The sequence below is a fragment of the Eretmochelys imbricata genome, chromosome 2 (genome assembly GCF_965152235.1).
Source record: "Eretmochelys imbricata isolate rEreImb1 chromosome 2, rEreImb1.hap1, whole genome shotgun sequence".
Taxonomy (NCBI): Eukaryota; Metazoa; Chordata; order Testudines; family Cheloniidae; genus Eretmochelys; species Eretmochelys imbricata.
Genome location: NC_135573.1, coordinates 24,171,921 through 24,191,309, shown reverse-complemented (window position 1 = coordinate 24,191,309; position 19,389 = coordinate 24,171,921).

Sequence of the window (19,389 nt, the reverse complement as noted above, 5' to 3'; positions counted from 1 at the left end):
GCTGGGGGGCCCTTGGGCTCTGGGGCACACCACGCAGCGCTTGGAGGGTGGGCTGCCTGCCCTGTGCTCGGAGGAGCCTGGGGACGCTGGGGCTGGGAACCATGTGCCGCCCACCTGCCCACTTGGGGGGGGGCTGCGTGCCGCCCACCTGGCACTTGGGGGCTGGGGGGGCCGCCCGCATGCCTGAGGCTTGGGGGTCCACAGCCCACCCACCCCATGCTTAGGGGCTGGCGGCCACAGGGAAGGGGGGCTCTGGGCTCCAGTGGGAGAAGGTAGATGAGAGGGGCGGGGCCTCAGACAGGAGGGGTGAGGCCTGCTGGGGGTGGGGGTAGCCTCCCTGAGTTGGCAGGTCACCTGCCACTCATGATCCCTGACCATCCTGGCTAATAGCCATCGATGGACCTATCCTCCATGAACTTATCTAATTCTTTTTTGAATTGGGCTTTTTGGCAACGAGTCCACAGGGTGACTGTGCATTGTGTGAAGAAATACTTCCTTCTGTCTGTTTTAAACCTGCTGCCTATTAATTTCATTGGGCGACCCCTGGTTCTTGTATTATGAGAAGGAGTAAATAACACTTCCTTATTCACTTTCTCCACGCCATTTATGATTTTATACTCCTCTATCATATCTCCCTTTAGTTGTCTCTTTTCTCAGCTGAACGTCTCAGTCTTTTTAATCTCTTATAAGGAAGCTGTTCCATCCCCCTAATCATTTTTGTTGCCCGTCTCTGTGCTTTGTCCTATTCCAATATGTCTTCTTTGAAATGGAGCAACCAGAGCTGCACGCAGTATTCAAGGTGTGGGCATACCATGGATTTATATAGTGGCAAGTGAACCCAGTGCTGACTTGGGCTTTCATACCTAGCACTCTGTCACATAAGGGTCTCTGAGTAGCCTGTTGACCGAGACAGAAGCAGGACCAAGGAGGTCCTGTTACACAGCATTATGTACTTTCTGTCTTATTATCTATTACCTTTCCTCATGGTTCCTAAGGGCATGTCTTCACTAGCAAGGTTCAAGCGCTGCCATGGCACCAGCCCTGGGAGAGAGCTCTCCCAGCACTATAAAAACCCCACCTCTATGAGGGGAGTGGCTCTCAGCACTGGTGTACTGTCTACACTGGCTCTTTATAGCGCTGAAACTTTCTGTGCTCAGAGGGGTGTTTTTTCTCACCCCGGAGTGAGAAAGTTGCAGTGCTGTAAAATGCCAGTGTAGACAAGGCCTAACATTCTGTTCGCTTTTTTTGACTGCTGCTGCACATTGAGTGGATGTTTTCAGAGAACTATCCACAATGACTCCAACATCTCTTTCTTGAGTGGTAACAGTCATAGGCGACTTGTGCCTCTTGATACTGGGCCTGGGGGGGGGGCACAATGTAAAGGAGGGCACACGTGACCACCCCACATGTCACCTCTGGGAGGAACTTGCAGCCACACCTACCTGGGCCAGGGCAGCCAATCCCACTGGCTCCTGGGGCTTCATCCCTGTGGGGCGAACCAGGACTCAAGGCCTCAGCCCTGCGGGAGGTGCCAGGGCTAAGGGCTTCAGCCCTGCGGGTTTGAAAATATTTACCAGAGCTCCACTCTGGACAGATCTAGCTGAATTTAAATCCAGGCTTTAGGACCCTTTGGAGTGGGAGGGTCCTAGAACCCTGGGCTCCAGCCCAAGCCCAAAAGTCTACACAGCAGTGAAACAGCCCCACAGTTCAAGCCCTGCAAGCCCAAGTCGACTGGTCCAGGCCAGCTGTGGATTTTTCTTTGCTGTGTAGACATACTTGTAAGCAAGGTCTGAATGAATGCTTCCCAGACAGCTAGTGGGGAGGGGAGAGACTTTGGGTGTGTTTATGTAAATACAATTTGCTCTTTCTCTGCTTACATATTCAGCAGACTTTGGCTGGTGTTGGGTTACAAATCACCTTAGTACTGAATGCAGGGGTAGTGAAATATGGTTACCAATGTTATAATTATTGTAGGAATACAGGAAAGCAGGACTGTGCTTAACCTATCCCAAATGGGGTGGGGGTCACCCTCAGTTGAAAGAACCTTGGTAAATCAGGGGCTCGAATGCCAGAGCCTTGTAAAAATAAGAAAGGGATAGATATTCTAGTAAGGAGACTGTAAACTGTTACTAGGGGTTCTTTTCTACCCTGGTTTAACCTGTTTTTCCCCACTGTTCAAAGAATAGAGTTAAGTAGGCTTTATGAGAACCTTGTTTGTTATTTTTATTGCTCAATCAGAACTGAAACCAGTGATTATAGGACTGTGTTCTGCCCAGCCTGCTAAGAGCTAAAAATGATTGAGAGTTGAAATCATGTGAGATGGGGTTATGTTAGCGCACAGGTGACTGATAAGTGGCTGGTGAGGTAGAAAGGCATAGTGTGTGGCCGGTTGGGCAGCTGAAAGGGAGTAAGGAGCCTCTTTATCCCCTCCACCCAGGGTGGGAGGTGAACTCTGCAGATGCACCTCTGAACTCTGGGTCTGCACTGACCAAGGACAGCAACTGTGAGTGGGGTGCAGAGAAGGGTCAGGCACATGAAAGTGACTTTTGGGTTGCTAGACTTAAGAACCTGAGGGGAAAAGGACACTGCCCAGCCTACTTGGGGGTGGGTCTTTTGCTCATGGTTTATGTTTATTAATCCTGTTTGCAGTGTTTTCCCAAATTAATGCCAAGTCACTTCCCTCCTTTTATTAAAATGTTTCTTTTCTACACTCAGACTCTGTGATTGTGAGTGGGGACGTATTGCCTCTAGAGGCACCCAGGGGTGGTGTGTAATTTCCCCAGGTTACTGGAGCTTGAGCCAGTTCTGTGGTGTATCAATGGAAAGGAACCCCTAGGTATTGAACCCAGCCCTGGTTGCTGCTGGCTTCGCCTGGCAGAAGGGTTACATACTCATAGTGAGACACAGCCCCTGCCCCAAAGAGCTTTCAGTCTAGTTTTACAAAGTGTAATAAGGGGCTGAAACAAATAACTGGTAGGGAAGTAGGTTTGGCAATGTTGGTGAGGACGGGATAGCTGAAATACAAGCTTATTTTTTCATAGACTAAGCTGTACAGACACAATTAAACAACACAATGGAAATGATTCTTTTTAAGGGATGAATGGATTTAAATAAATACAGTAGCACTAATGTATAGTGAATACAGTGAAACTTCACTTATCACAAAGTAGAAGGAATGTTCCAGGCTGTTTCCATGCAGTCCAAGGTGCACATGGGAAGTGGTTCCTGTTAGGGAATCTTTGCTCTAAGCCCTGTATCTGTTGAAGAAGCATGGTAGTATCCTAGGCCAGTGGCTCTCAACTGGACTGGGCCTAGCGTGCACAGCACCCTTTGGGACAGAACCAGTTATGCCTCTCTGCCTCTTACTACATGAGCCTATTACTTCATGTTTGACTTCCAGTTCAAATACCGCTAGATCAGTGGCTCTCAACCTCTCTAGACTACTGTATACTTTTTAGGACTCTGATTTGTCTTGCCTACCCCAAGTTTCACCTCACTTAAAAACTACCTGCTTACTAAATCAGACATAAAAATACAAAAGTGTCACAGCACACTATTACTGGAAAATTGCTTTTCTCATTTTTACCATATAATTATAAAATAAATCAATTGGAATATAAATATTGTACTTACATTTCAGTCTATAGAATATAGAGCAGTATAAACAAGTCATTGACTGTATGAAATTTTAGTTTGTAGTGACTTCGCTAATGCTTTTTATAAAGCCTGTTGTAAAAGTAGGCAAATATCTAGATGAGTTGATGTACCTCCTGGAAGACCTCTGCGTACCCCTTGGGGTACGAGTACCCTGGGTTGAGAACCACTGTCCTAGGCTGTGCAAGCTTCTCCTCTGGGCCCTGCCAGTATGCCCCACTGCTGTGTTAACGGGAACATATCCACATGAAAGTAGTCTCTGCGCTTATTCTGTTTTTGAAATATCTGCTGAGACTGCCAGCTGATGGCAGTTATGCTCTGTGGCTAAACAACACACAGTCTTGCCATCCCCAGTGTTCAAAAGTCATGAGACTGTCTTAAAAATCATGACATGCAAAATAATACATTTTCATGTTCGTTTATTTGACCTGTGGCTTTTCAGCCTTTAGGGTGCACTCATGTGACATTTACAAGCTTTCTTTGCAGCTATGAGAGCTAGAAAATTACCTTGTTAGTGAAAGCTGACGTTCTCCTGCAATCACCTAACTCAGGGGTGGTCAACCTGAGCCTGAGAAGGAGCCAAAATTTACCAATGTACATTGCCAAAGAGCCACAGTAATACGTCAGCAGCCTCCACATCAGCTCCCCATCCCGCTCCCAGCACCTCCCACCCACTGGCAGGCCCGCCAAACAACGCCTCCCCCTCCTTCCCCGCACCTCCCGATCAGCTGTTTCGTGGCATGCAGGAGGTTCTGGGGGGAAGGGAGGACGAGCGAAGGCACTGCAGGCTCAGGGGAGGGGGCAGGAAGGGGTGGAGTGGTGGCAGGGCCTGTGGCAGAGCCAGGGGTTGAGCAGTGAGCACCCCCCGGCACACTGGAAAGTTGATGCCTGTAGCTCCAGCCCTAGAGTTGGTGTCAATAGAAGGAGCCACATATTAACTTCTGAAGAGCCACATGTGGCTCTGGAGCCACAGGTTGGCCACCCCGACCTAACTGTAGGAGCTGAGGCTTTAAGAAAAATATCAAAAATTGCAAGAGTTGGCAACACTGACAATGGACTGAGGCTATTTGGGCATTTCACAGAGGCCTTTGCATAGCCATTACCAAATCTATATTCAAGAGGTATTGAAAGGACCATTGTCTTAATAACAAGCCCACAAACTATCACTCCTTTCTATTATTTGTCTTTCAAGTTATGTGGTGATTCAAGATCTTTCACTTACAACTGAGCAAGCATTGTATGGAAGGGACCGTAAAGTTAACAAGGAGTTTGGAAACTCTAAATTTCTATGATTACGAAAGATGAATAATACTTTTCCCTCTTCTAGCTTCCTTTTCCCAAAGATCTCAAAGTACTGTACAAACATTAAATAATTAAGCCCCACAATGAGGCAAGTATTGTTATAGCCATTTTATAGATGGGGAAGAAGAAGCATGGAATGAGAAATGGCTGGATCCACAAAAAGGACTCAGGCATTGTGATTCTGAGTGTCACAACACCTAACTTTTAAGTGCCTATCAAATTATAGGAGAACAACAGTGCAATGCATAACACCTGAGTTAGGTGCCTAGGCTCCTATACAACGAATGGGGAGAGATACGTGCCTTAGAATGCAATCCACAAAACCAGCCGGTCAGGGAGCCGCCAAGGGTAGCCAATGGGAGATGCTGAGGAGAGGAGTGTATCCTAAGCCCCTCCCCTCTTTCATAATTTGGTGCCAAAATCTGGGTTCAGGGAGGTGCATATTTCTGCTTGTGATTCACAAATGGGGGGAAGATGGTCATTTAGCTGCCTAAATTGTGTGAGGGGCCTGATCAGAAGCCCCCTAACTCCACAGGAAGCAGCCAGGGTGAGGGGCAGCAGATAGGGGTGCTGGCCTAGAACCTAGCAGTTGGGCAAGGGTATTAATCCAAGCGAGGGGGGGAGCCCTAGTTCAAGTTCCCCTTCTACCTCTGAGGAAGGCTTTGAACAGGGATCTGCCACCTCTCAGGTGAATGGCCCAGCCATCAGGCTACGGAATAGTCTGATGTGGGGCTTCTTCAATCCCTCCTATTGAAGTTCCACTTTAAGTAGTAATTAAACATTATCTGGGCCAGAGAAAGCATTATAGTCTAGTGGTTAGGACACTCATCTGAGAGATGGCAGATCCCTATCCAAAACTCTTCTATTCAGACAGTGGGGGGACTTGACCCAGAAGTGTCTCACATCCCAGAGGAGCACCCTAACCATTGGGCTAAACATTATAAGGGTGGTGGTTGTTTTTCTGCTCCTGCTCCTCCGCTCCCTACCCCTACACCCCCAGCTCTTTTGCGTGGGGTTAGGTAGTCTCTGAGCACACCAACTGGACCAGGCCCTGCATGTGACTTAGATAGCTGAATACCTGTCCTTCCCCTGGTTCATGAATCGCTCAGGGCTTAGGTGGGAGATAGTCACCTAGACAGACCAGTGATGCAGCAGTGCACTTGCCCAGAGGCAGAAGTATAGGCACCTAGAGATCTGTTACTGTAAAAAGTTAAGCAACAAAGGACAGAAATTTGATGCTAAGTATTTTTCAAACTTTAGAAACTTTATAAGCAAACAAACAAACAAAACCCCACCACCAATAGTTTAATGATTTTTGCCCTTTTTATAGAAAAGCCAAGGTTTAAATTTTACAAAAAATAAAATGAACGTTATTTAATTAATCCATCACACGAACGTTACTATATGCATGGCACATGTTTGTGCCATTTCAGAACTCCTTCGTGGTTCCCACTGAAATACCTGTAGTTTATTGGCAACTGCACTGTATGCAATCAAGACTTGTCTTGTTCCCAACTTAATTAAATTCTTCTCCATTTCCTTTCCCCATTCCAGCAGAGGTAAATAATAAGGTTGTGCAGGGCCAGCAGCAGATGTACTGGTGCCCTAAGTGAGAGTCTCCTGGCAGCCATCACTCCCCTCTTATCCCAGAGTTGGGAGAAACCAGGGATGACGTTTTTCTCATTAAAAAAAGTAAAAAGTAGGAGATGTAAGGGCTAGAGTGGACCTTTAGGGGCCAGTCCAATGGCAAACAGTTGGAAGTGCAGAGGCACATCACCCCAGCAGAAGCACCCCAAGGAATCATACCTGAAGCAGGCACAGTGCAGCATGCCTTCCATCTTGTGAGGGGCCAGTCCTGGTACCTGCTGTGGAGAAGGGGAGGTGTCCTTGTTCTGCTGTATTTGTGCCCTCCCATTCTATTTTGAGCTCATAGTTGGAATTAGTTTCTAACTCTCCTCATGTTCTCTGAGAACAAAGGCTGGGATGGTATCTGGCCTCCAAGTCAAGGGGCAGGAGCAGACGGTTCCTTGTGTCCTCTCCCTTCCTTGTGTGCTCCAACAGAGCCAGACACAGTCTGTTCTTTAAATCAGTAAATCACACTCTTGAGAATGGTCCCTGAAATGCAGGCGAGAGTGTACAGTAGGAATGAGAATAGATTAAAGGGTATTTAAGTCAATATTGTGGGGCTTTTCTGGCTGTTTTTTCTTTCCATTTCCTTTCTCTCCTTCAGGCTCCCAGTTCCTTTCTTTACAAAAAGCAAATGATAAACACTGGTTGCAGTATAGTGGACTCTGTTTCTTATGCATTAGAATGAAGGTCCTCAGTTGTTTCCAGAACATTGCAGTGTGCAAACTCTCATTCCAAGTGAAGCTGTTCTGTGAAATAATATAATTGTCATATTATAGTGGTAGGGTTCAATGCTCCCTGGATGGCTTCAGTGGGAGTCCAAGGTGCTCAGAGCCTCACAGGAGTGCTCAGCACCAGGCAGGGTCAAGTCCAGGGTCACTAAAAAGAGATCCACTGCAGACATAGCTCATAAAAAGCTGCACCAGATGACTGGCCTGTTTGGAAAAAACCCATATAGAATTTAATAGGGATTCAAGCAATAGGGTTCTATTGTAATTTAACATTTCTATTGCAGTAGTGGCTTAAGTCCTCAACCTGCTCGGGGCCACATTGTGCTAGGCCAGGGGTTCTCAAACTGGGATTGGGGGGGCAGGGTTCACGAGGTTATTACATGGGGGGTTGTGAGCTGTCAGCCTCCACCCCAAACCCTGCTTTGCCTCCAGCATATATAATGGTGCTTAATATATTAAAAAGTGTTTTTAATTTATAAGGGGAGGGGGGTCGCAGTCAGACGCTTGCTATGTGAAAGGTGTCACCAGTAAAAAAGTTTGAGAGCCACTGTGCTAGGCACTGTATAAACATATGTTTATGCTGGAAAGTGTTAATGACTACCATCAAATGGATCTTTGATTTACAGATCATCATGAGGCTTGTGAACACTGATGCGTGTGCTAAGCACCCTTCTTTCAGGCTCTGTGGAAGGAACAACTAATTCCATTTACACAGTGAGATAGCTGGAAACTATAGAAGGCACCACCCAAGGCAGGGGGCCACATGGCAAATCCTGAGCAGAAGCTAACTGCGGGCTGAGGCTAAGGTCTGGTCTGCACTGTAGAGTGAGGTGGACGCAAGGCAGTGCACGTCGACCTAACTATGGACGTGGCTACACTTAAATTTTGCTCCCACTGATCTAACTACCTGCTATGCTGATTTAATAACTCCACCTCCACAAGCAGTGTAGAATCAAGATTGATGTAATTAGGTTGACACAGAGTCAGTGTAGATGCTGTGTTGTTTACATCAACTGTTACTGGCTCTGTTACTGGAGCCATCCCACAATGCCCTACACTGACAATACAATCAAGATAAGCCTTCCCGGTGAGGACGCTCACCGCTGACGCAAGGCGCAAAGTGGAGACATGCACAAGTGATGTAATTACTCTGGTGGCTGTATACTGACATAAATAAGATTGTCTTAATTTTGTAGTGTAGGCATGGCCTAAGGGATCATTTGGCAAAATGTGTGTGTGCGTGTGTGCAGGAAGCAGAAAGCCAGGAAAAAGCAAGCAGAGATGGAGAGAAGCATTCACGAATGTGGCCCTGAGAGGTCGCAGGGAGAGTTTGTTGCGTACAGAACTGACTTGGGGGACTGACTTGGAATAGTGAGCCAGGAAACTGCCCTCTGCTATTTGTTCCTACCATGTACAGGGAAATAGGATTTACTGTACATAATTTGTAAATCAACAGGATTGCACCAAGGAGTATATCTGAGTCCACCATCAATTTCTGCTCCTAACAGAAACCAGGGGCTGAATATTGCCTAACCATTGGAGCCGAATTGGCAATAATACAGTGAATGACATTCCCTGGCTCAAAGAGCTTTCTATCTAAAATACAAATGGCACTAAAAAGCTAAAGAGCATAGTGGTGAATGATGTCCTATTCATAGGTTTTATTTTTTGAATCTTGTTATGTTATTCTATAGCAGGGAAATGCTTTTCTATTAACTACTATGGGATATCTCAAAGGATGGGAACCTGAGAGGCAGAGATGGTCGAGTTCAGGATCCTGACACAAGGAGGAAAAGAAATACGGACCCTGGACTTCAGAAAAGCAGACTTTGACTCCCTCAGGGAATGGATGGGCAGGATCCCCTGGGAGAATAACATGAGGCGGAAAGGAGTCCAGGAGAGCTGGCTGTATTTTAAAGAATCCTTATTGAGGTTACAGGGACAAACCATCCTGATGTGTAGAAAGAACAGTAAATATGGCAGGCGACCAGCTTGGCTTAACAGTGAAATCCTTGCTGATCTTAAACACAAAAAAGAAGCTGACAAGAAGTGGAAGATTGGACAAATGACCAGGGAAGAGTATAAAAATATTGCTCAGGCATGCAGGAGTGAAACCAGGAAGGCCAAATCACACTTGGAGTTGCAGCTAGCAAGGGATGTTAAGAGTAACAAGAAGGGTTTCTTCAGGTATGTTAGCAACAAGAAGAAGGTGAAGGAAAGTGTGGACCCCTTACTGAATGGGGGAGGCAATCCAGTGACAGAGGATGTGGAAAAAGCTAATGTACTCAATGCTTTTTTTGCCTCTGACTTCACGAACAATGTCAGCTCCCAGACTACTGCACTGGGCAGCACAGCACGGGGAGGAGGTGACCAGCCCTCTGCGGAGAAAGAAGTGGTTCGGGACTATTTAGAAAAGCTGGACGAGCACAAGTTCATGGGGCCAGATGCGCTGCATCCGAGAATGCTAAAGGAGTTGGCGGATATGATTGCAGAGCCATTGGCTATTATCCTTGGAAACTCATGGCGATCGGGGGAGGTCCCGGACAACTGGAAAAAGGCTAATGTAGTGCCTATCTTTAAAACGGGGAAGAAGGAGGATCCGGGGAACTACAGGCCAGTCAGCCTCACCTCAGTCCCTGGAAAAATCATGGAGCAGATCCTCAAGGAATCAATTCTGAAGCACTTAGAGGAGAGGAAAGTGATCAGAAACAGTCAGCATGGATTCACCAAGGGCAAGTCATGCCTGACTAATCTAATTGCCTTCTATGACGAGATAATTGGCTCTGTGGATGAAGGGAAAGTGGTGGACGTGTTATTCCTTGACTTTAGCAAAGCTTTTGATATGGTCTCCCACAGTATTCTTTCCAGCAAGTTAAAGAAGTATGGGCTGGATGAATGGACTATAAGGTGGATAGAAAGCTGGCTAGATTGTTGGGCTCAACGAGTAGTGATAAATGGCTCCATGTCTAGCTGGCAGGCGGTATCAAGCGGAGTGCCCAGGGGTTGGTTGGTTGGGGCCGGTTTTGTTCAATATCTTCATAAATGATCTGGAGGATGGTATGGATTGCACACTCAGCAAGTTTGCAGATGACACTAAATTGGGAGGAGAGGTAGATACGCTGGAGGGTAGGGATAGGATACAGAGGGACCTAGACAAATTGGAGGATTGGGCCAAAAGAAATCTGATGAGGTTCAACAAGGATAAGTGCAGAGTCCTGCACTTAGGACGGAAGAATCCCATGCACCGCTACAGACTAGGGACTGAATGGCTAGGCAGCAGTTCTGCAGAAAAGGACCTGGGGGTTACAGTGGACGAGAAGCTGGATATGAGTCAACAGTGTGCCCTTGTTGCCAAGAAGGCCAATGGCATTTTGGGATGTATAAGTAGGAGCATTGCCCAGCAGATCAAGGGACGTGATCGTTCCCCTCTATTCGACATTGGTGAGGCCCCATCTGGAGTACTGTGTCCAGTTTTGGGCCCCACACGACAAGAAGGATGTGGAAAAATTGGAAAGCGTCCAGCAGAGGGCACAAAAATGATTAGGGAGCTGGAGCACATGACTTATGAGGAGAGGCTGAGGGAACTGGGATTATTTAGTCTGCAGAAGAGAAGAATGAGGGGGGATTTGATAGCTGCTTTCTACTTCCTGAAAGGGGATTCCAAAGAGGATGGATCTAAACTGTTCTGAGTGGTACCAGATGACAGAACAAGGAGTAATGGTCTCAAGTTGCAGTGGGGGAGGTTTAAGTTGGATATTAGGAAAAAATTTTCCACTAGAAGGGTGGTGAAGCGCTGGAATGGGTTACCTAGGGAGGTGGTGGACTCTACTTCCTTAGAGGTTTTCAAGGTCAGGCTTGACAAAGCCCTAGCTGGGGTGATTTAGTGGGGATTGGTCCTGCTTTGAGCAGGGGGTTGGACTAGATGACCTTCTGAGGTCCCTTCCAACCCTGATATTCTATGATTCTATTATTCTATTAGAATATCCTAATTTCCTATTCAGTGTGGTAGGGGACTTACAGTACAGCATCAAGCTTCTTTTTAATCTGAAACAGGATTATGATCCTTGAACATGTTTCAGACAATGGAGGTTAGAAAAAATCCTGTGCTCATAAAAAGGTTGCTATTTGTTACCCTGAGCCAGACCAGCTCACCCAGGAATGATGAGAGCCTGGAGATGGAAGCTCCAGAACAGAGAGGAATAGAGTTCGACTCCTGCAGTTATAGCAAACACTGCAGGAGCCAAGCTTAATGAATCCTGCTTAGGGGCTGTGTCAGGAACCAGAACTTTTCCCCCCTTGCCCCTCCCATTGGCAGCCCACTGTGCTACAGCACTGGGGGAGACAGGCAGCAGGCTTTGAAGTCTTTATGCAAGTGCTCCCTCAGCTCTTCTGGTCAGCTGAAGGCTACAGATGCCCCTTGAGGCCTTTGTATACTTGAGGTTGCATTGTGATTTGCCTCCAAAACTAGTACAGCATTCTGATTTTTGTTACTCTCTAGCTTCAAGATGGCCAGAAGTTTCCACATAAATCATTGTAATTACAAAATTAATAAAAATGTGCTCATTAGCTAGCATGTTAGGGACTAAATGTTTTAAAGTCAACGCCCACTTGCATGTGCAAGAAATTCCCAGACGTGCACTCACCCGTGTCTCAAATGGGTGTGCAAACTGGGAAAGTGCTCCCACCACTGGCAATTTAGGAGGCAAGCAGCCATCAACACATCTGAAAGCATTTCTACTCTGCATGCACAATGCTGGGGGCCGGTGGGCATGCACATTTCTTACGCACAAAGGGGAGGGGGGCACAGCCATTTAAAAACATGAGCTGGATCCTTCTCCCGTTGAAGTGAATGACAAAATTCCCATTGCTGCCTTGTCAGGATCAGACCCAGAGCTCTGCAATCTAAGCCTCAGCCTCAGTCACTTTTATGGCAGAGGTAAAAACAACAAACCCTAAAAATAAAGGCTCATAACTAAAGTGTTGGCGCATCTTTAACTACAATAATGAGGTTTTTTCCCCATCTCTTGGCATCCTATACGTGTTCTGGTCTATTTCAGTGCAGTTAGTTTTTCCAGACACTAAGCCTCCTAATGTTTTCTTTCCAAGTGGCTCTGATTTTGTCTCATTACGGTTTCTTGAATCAATTTTATCTGTTGCATAAAAAAGCAGGTTGTTTTAAATGCCTTTTTAGATCAGAGATTTAAGCTGCGGGCAGTTACTGAACAAATACAAATATGAACGAGAAGAAGATGGGACAGATTGTTGGAGCAGAATAAAGCCAAAGAGAAACAGGTTGATCTGGTTAGGTGTCAAAGATACCCAACTGCTTTTTGTTTCCTGTCTTCCAGTGCCATTCTTTCAACGTTACAGAGGCAGAGCAACGGCCACCCACACAGTGCCATCACGGAATTGAAAGGCCCGGTCCTGCAATTCTGATGCGACCAGGTTCCTGTCAAAGCAAATGGAATGGCCAGGACGCTGCTCACGTCAGAATATGACTTCGTTGACCTGACTACAAGCTTTGCCCCCATAAGGACTGAAGGATTGGGTCCAAGCATACAGAAACTGAATCACTGAGGAGTGAGACCCAATCTGATGACTCAGTCTGCGTGCTTGGAAAGTTCCCCAGGGCTGGGGAAAGGAATTCTCACAAACCAATCCACAGAAATCACTGAGCCTCTCAGCAGCTGCTATTCCAGATTCAGGGTTGGAGAAACGTCCCATCCCCAAATCTCCACTGCACGCTGATGCATGCAGAACCCCACTGGGCTCTGCAGCATACCAGTGTGCACACTTTCTGAACAAGCAGTTGGAATCCTGTTCCCTCCCCCTGCACAGCAGAACCACACTAATGGTTCCCACTGCAAGATGGAGGAGAGGGTACAGGATTTCCCCCATATAACACAAACACATGATTGTTGTCATATGTATAGTGCACAAACTACACTAGGAAGGCCTGCTCTCTTGAGGGATGGGAGAATATAGTGCTAGCAATATAGGAACATTAGGCATAATGCTGTTTACTCTCGGTGCTCCCATAATATCATTAGGCTATTTGCACTGTACCCTTAGCACTGCCAACTTCTTTCTGCTTTTACTTCCATACTCTGTGAATGTTCACTCCAATACTCCATTCATCTCCACTGTTACAGTAAATGTATGGGCCTGGTCGCTCTCTCACTTACATTGATGTCAATTGCGAGTGACTCCATTTAAGTCAATGTACAACTGCATAAGAGAAAAGAGAATCAGCCCCTGTGTATTTTTGCTGACTGACTCCTGCTTGTATATTCCAGAAATAAGAAACCAAGCTACAGGATCTTTCGTTAATTCACTGGGAAAATTACTCTTTGGTGTCATGTTGGCAGTCATGAGGATCTCGGACCGTGTGTGTCTTTCTCCAAACCAGCCAGTAGGCCTTACCAGACCAAAGAGAAAACCACTGAAAATGTGTCTGTGGGTGAGTGCTATTATTCAGAGAACAGCACTTTCAAGAGTAACATGAAGGAAAGCAAGAGCCAGCTCCAAGCCAGCCACGGGAGCCAGGAGAGTCAGTGGAAGAACAGACCCCCTACACAAAGCAAACACACGGATTGCTAATATTTTTAAATAGATCCTATATTTCTTTGCTAACTCAGGGACTTTTATTAGAGAGAACAAAGGTAGAGAGTGCTGGGAGAGGTATCATGCAGCTCCAACATCTGGGCTGCAGCTCCCCTCCCTGCGATTTCCTTGCCCGCAACCCCTTACCTACTGTGTGTCTTTGGAGAGGCTAACAGAGAATAGCTGACCATGAAAAGTGAAGGTATGCGGGGAGCGAGGGAGCAAGATTTCCTTTGTGTTAGACTGTAATAACATTTTCAATACTTTGCAACACCCCCCTTCACACACACACACCCTGATGACCTTTCATGACCCTCCTGGGGATTGCAACCCACTGGAGGACAGACGCTGGTCTACAGGATTCCTACCACAAGGGAATCGCTACCACTTGCTGCCCTTAGTATCCTTCCTAGATGGTTTCACAGTGCAGAAAGAGATGGGGCACGGTCAGCATTAACTTGCAAACATGCTGGAGCTGGTGCTAGGCATAAGCAGAGCAAGAAATTGCTTAGGGCTCTGAGCAGCGAAAGGGGACAACCTATTCCAGGGGTTGCAGAGCCTTCCCAAAAGTGAGGGGGCCAGGGGACCCCACTCCCCCGAGGCTCCACCCCTCCTCTTCCCTCCAAGGCCCTGCCCCTTCCCTATCTCTTCTCCCAGAGGCTCCACCCCTGGCCAAACCAGAAGCCAGAGTGGGGGCTGGGAAGCCCAGCCTCCCCCCACGCCTGGTGTGGGATGGGGCAAAAGCAGCCCCCTGCTCCTGCCCGTGTCCTCACCTCCTGAGCCCCCCACCCAGGGTAGGTGGAGGGACCCAGGCTCCCCCACAGCTGCCTGTGCAGCCCTTACCCCAACCCGTCTCCGGCTGAGGGGCAGGGTGAGGCCTTGGAACCACAGCCTTTTCACGGTAAGAGCCATGCGAGCAGCTGTGGGGAGCCAGCGCGGACCCTCCACCTGCCCTCAGTCAGGTGGGGAGCGCGGGGGGTGGGGACATAGACTGGGGGCTGTTCTCAGGTCCCCTGCACTGTGGGTAGGTGGAGGGTCCTCACGGCTCCCACAACTGCCCAGGCTCCCCTGGCTGCTGGCCTGGCCTGAGGGGTGGGGCCTCAGGGGGAAGAGGACGAGAAGGGGGCAGGGTCCACTGTGGTGAAAAGTGGACGGGGGCCCTAGTAAGACTTCCCTTTGAAGGTCCTAGTAAGACTTCCATCCATTTCAACAACAGTTGGATCAGGTTCCATATGAGTCAGAAGATTTATAAATGCTGTTTTAGTAGAAGTGGGAATCATATTAGCGTGATAAAGAGAGTAAAAACACCACCACTAAGTTGTACCTTTTATGATGTTTCCTAGGCAATGGCATCACCTACAAATCCTGCAGCACTAAAATTAATTAAAAGGGAGACGCATGTTTATTCTCAACAAGAGAATGATACCCTGTTCATTATAAATAAAACTGCTTTAAGCCTTTAAAGATGCCCTGGGAAAGCAGAGCAGGTTGTGGGCATAAAAGAAATGAAGTGATCAAAGGATTCTGGTTTCAGTAAATCATGTTCGTGCATGGTACTAGTAATTCAGGATGCTGGGTAGCTAGTCAAGTGTAATTAACTTCTTCTGGGATCTGACATCTTATATCTTTTTGGTAGCAAGAACTTCAGTACATAATGTTTGTGTTAGAAAGCTGATCAATGGAAATGTGTCATTACCTGGAATACTATGTTCTTTTGATTCTCTTTCTGGATTCTGTAACAGGGAAAGCTCTTTTTGTTCCCTGAGCAGAACTATAAAAGGACTCTGCTCAGAATAAAGTAAAGAAGAAATGTGCTTGCCATCACATCCACACCAAGAACATTATAATATGAGTACGGGATGTGATTTACACCAGAAAACTTATTAACCAGAGTACCTTATTGTGGAGGAGTGGGGAGACTGGTCTATAGAAACAATTCTGCATTTCTTAGGTGACCATATTGGGTTTAAAAGTACATAAGACACTCCACTTCAATTCAAACAACCCAGCAAAATAAACAGAATGTGACACTGAAAGATCAATGAGAAATTAGTCCCATTAGCATTTAATTTTTTTCAGTGGCAATATTTTCTGAACAATGGCCCCTATTGATGCTGTGAGTGCCTGCTTTGTGCCTTCTACTCATCGAACAGACATCACTTTATTCTTAGCAGCTGTGTTCTCTAATTGGGAAAGGGAATGTTCCAAAAATGATAAAAGGGGAATCTCATCACAGTGTTGAAAATCAATTTGGAGCATAACTGATTCTGTTGCCCTGGTCTTTTCTTTTTTTCTTTTTTCTTTTTTTTTTTTTTTTTGTTAGCATCTCTGTGAAGAATTTGTTCTCAGAAGTGGCAAGGTAACTAGAGGCCAAACCTAAATACAGTAGCTTCATTTTTTTTTAACTCCTGGAGTCCTTTGTATTTTACTATGGGTTAGTGCTTATCAGCCTAAAAAGGTAAACAGAAGCTTTGTCTACAGTAGAAAGCATTTGCTGCTGTAGTTATACGGCAAACTTTCCTAATGGAGATGCAGCTTATACTGACAAAAGAGTGTTTCAAGACCTTCCAAGCCCACCAATTGCTTACAGGTGTTCCTCCATAGCTCTGCTGAGATTGTGGGTGCTTCTATTTAACCCCTTCAAGGACAATGTGGCAGGAAAGCAAGGAACCAGGGCTCAGCAAAGGAATTTCTTAATCCCAGAAACTTCACTCTTGAAAGCATTTGTGAGTTACGGATCTCTGAAAAGACCCAAAGGTCCTGAAATGCACCCACCCCATGTTTGATCTTGCTCCTTCTGCGAGTCCAAGGTTTGTCAGCATTTCAGGCTGGGCAGATTTCCTTCTGCCCTCTTCTCTCCAGAAAGTCTTCCTTACGTGTGGTGATGCTCAGAGCAGTATCCAGCTCTTAAATAGAGTCTGCCTCCTTCCTTGCTATCAGGGCTGGATTTAGGAGTAGGTAACCCAGATGATTGCCTGGGGTGCTGGGCTTGAGGGGGTCCTGGGATCGGGATACTCTTTTTGTTTTTAAGAACAAAAGGAAAAATAGATTATGTGACGTAAAATGTTTCAGGTATTCCATATGTAGACTCATTTTTCACTAACCTCCTACAATGTTCTTGACCTTTGTAGAATCTCGTGGAACCTTCCAGACTTGCTGAGAACTACATTTTCCTTGAGCCTCTTAGAATGTTGTCAGCCATGCCCTTGTGGGTATATAAGGCGCGGAGCATCGCCAGTCAGTCAGTGAAATATGAGAACGAAGTGAAGTGAAGGGCGCAGTAGCAATATTGTGAACCTTGTTTTATTGTGTAATTGTGAAAGTGTACTTGTGTTTTAAGACTTGAAGAGTCTAAGTAGCACTAATAAAGGACATATTTAATGAACCACCAGAGATATCTATCAAACCCCTGTCTACGCAACAATCTAAAAGGAATACTGTTACTTCTTTTGCCATGCTTAACATGTAATGTTTCATGACTTTCTAAAACTGCACAACGTAGACTCTTGTTCTCCCTAATACTGTCTTTTTTCCCCTGTAGAAAATAAAAGATCCTCCCAAAGAAGCCTTCATGAGCGCAGTATAGGAAGTGAAAAGCTCACCTGAAATCAAGTTTGCAGCAAGGGCAAATCTGATGAGAAAATATTTGAAACAGAACAACATAGACCAGGCTTTCGGCAGTAGTGATTGTCCCAGTGCAGAAGAAATTGAGGAGTGAAGCGTAAATGGTGGAAGTCCTAGTACTAAGAAATTAGCAGATTTACCTGAAGATAAGGAATGGAAATGTGAGGAAAGTGATGGAGAATCATCCAGTTTTCCTGGCAGCGTAAAGGAGTGTGATGATAAAGAACAATATGGCTCAGATGAAATGAAGAGCAACGACAAAGAAAAATCTGGTTTATATGAAAAAGAGGGAAATGATAAAGAAGTATCAACCTCACATGATGACAAAAACAGTAGCGAGAAAACTTGTTCACCACAAATGGATACACCAGATCCTGCTTATGGCCGGTGATCCTAAACTCTGCTGATATTGATTATACAAGTTTGAATAGGCCGGGCAAATCAAGGATATGATGTTTTCAGTAAATGAGCAGAAGAGACATGTCTCAAAGTCACACTGCGAAAGATTGCTCAAGACTGTTGAGAAACTGAATTGGCATTGGCTAGTTTGAGTTTAGGCTCAAGCTGAATAAATGCATAGAGGCAGAAAACCAGCACATTATTAATGTAGAAACCCAGCTTTGCAGGAACGTGCTCAAACGTCTGATCTCAATTAGCCTCCTCCTTGAGTCAGATGTAGCATAATCTTCTTTAGATTCAGTATCTCTCTTTGGAGTACTTTTAAGTATATATGTCCAGTTTTAAGCATCAAATATCAGGTGGAAGATCCTCATGGACAATGTCACAAATCTGACCATGAAGCTGCTCAGTAACACTCACTGTGAGAGGTGCTTTGACAGCAAGGTACCAGTGAGGTACCAAGTGACTGAGATTTACAGCGCCCTGATGGAACTGGTGCAGACAAGCAAAGCCAAGTCTAGAATATGATACAAGTTGCAAAGCCTGGCAAACTAGATCATTGACTTTAAATTTCTGGTCTCAATTGTGGCTTGGCACCATATCCTGTTCCAAGTAAACCTTGTAAGCAAGGCATTACAAACTCAGTCAATGGACATTGTGACTGCTACCACTTTGATGAGAAGCTGCCTTGATTTAATTGTGGCCTGCAAAGACGATGGATTTGAAAAATGCCACCAGTGCTGCCGAAGAAATGGTGGAAAACTTAGGAGTTGAGCCTGTTTTCAAGGAAATTTGTATTCAGCAGAAGAAGAGAGAGTTTGGTTATGACGGCAGAGACGAGGTGCTGGGAAGCTCAGAAGAAAAATTCAAGAGAAATCCATTGAAGAAAGGTTTGGACAAATAAAGCAGCACAAAAAGACCTGGGTTTTTTTGGTACGATCTTAGTAAGCTGTTGGCGGACAGGAAAACGCTCTTGAACAAGTGTTCGGATCTTCATTGGACGCTGACACATGGGGAATATTTGGACGTCAATGATAAAGACTTTTATGTCAAATTGGATAACATCCATCACATTTTGCAAAGCTGAAGAACACTTTTCCTAATGGGTGGATAGCATTGAGGATTCTACTCAAGTTGGCAGTCAGAGTTACGAATGGTGAGCGCAGCTTTTTGAAGCTCAAGCTCATTAAAACATATATTCAATCAATGATGTCCAACAAGAGACTGACATTGCATGCTATTTTATCACTTGAAAATGCCATTGGCTACTCTCTGATGCTGTGCTTCAGTTCGAGAGGGCAAAAGTGAGAAAAGCGACCTTTTGAACTAAAGGACGAAGGTTAACATTGGCTGTCTCTACTGTAACACTATTTAATGCTGATCCACCCAATGTTGGTGCACAGTTCAATTTCTTGATGTTAGGACATTTCAGTTATTCTTAAAATTAATA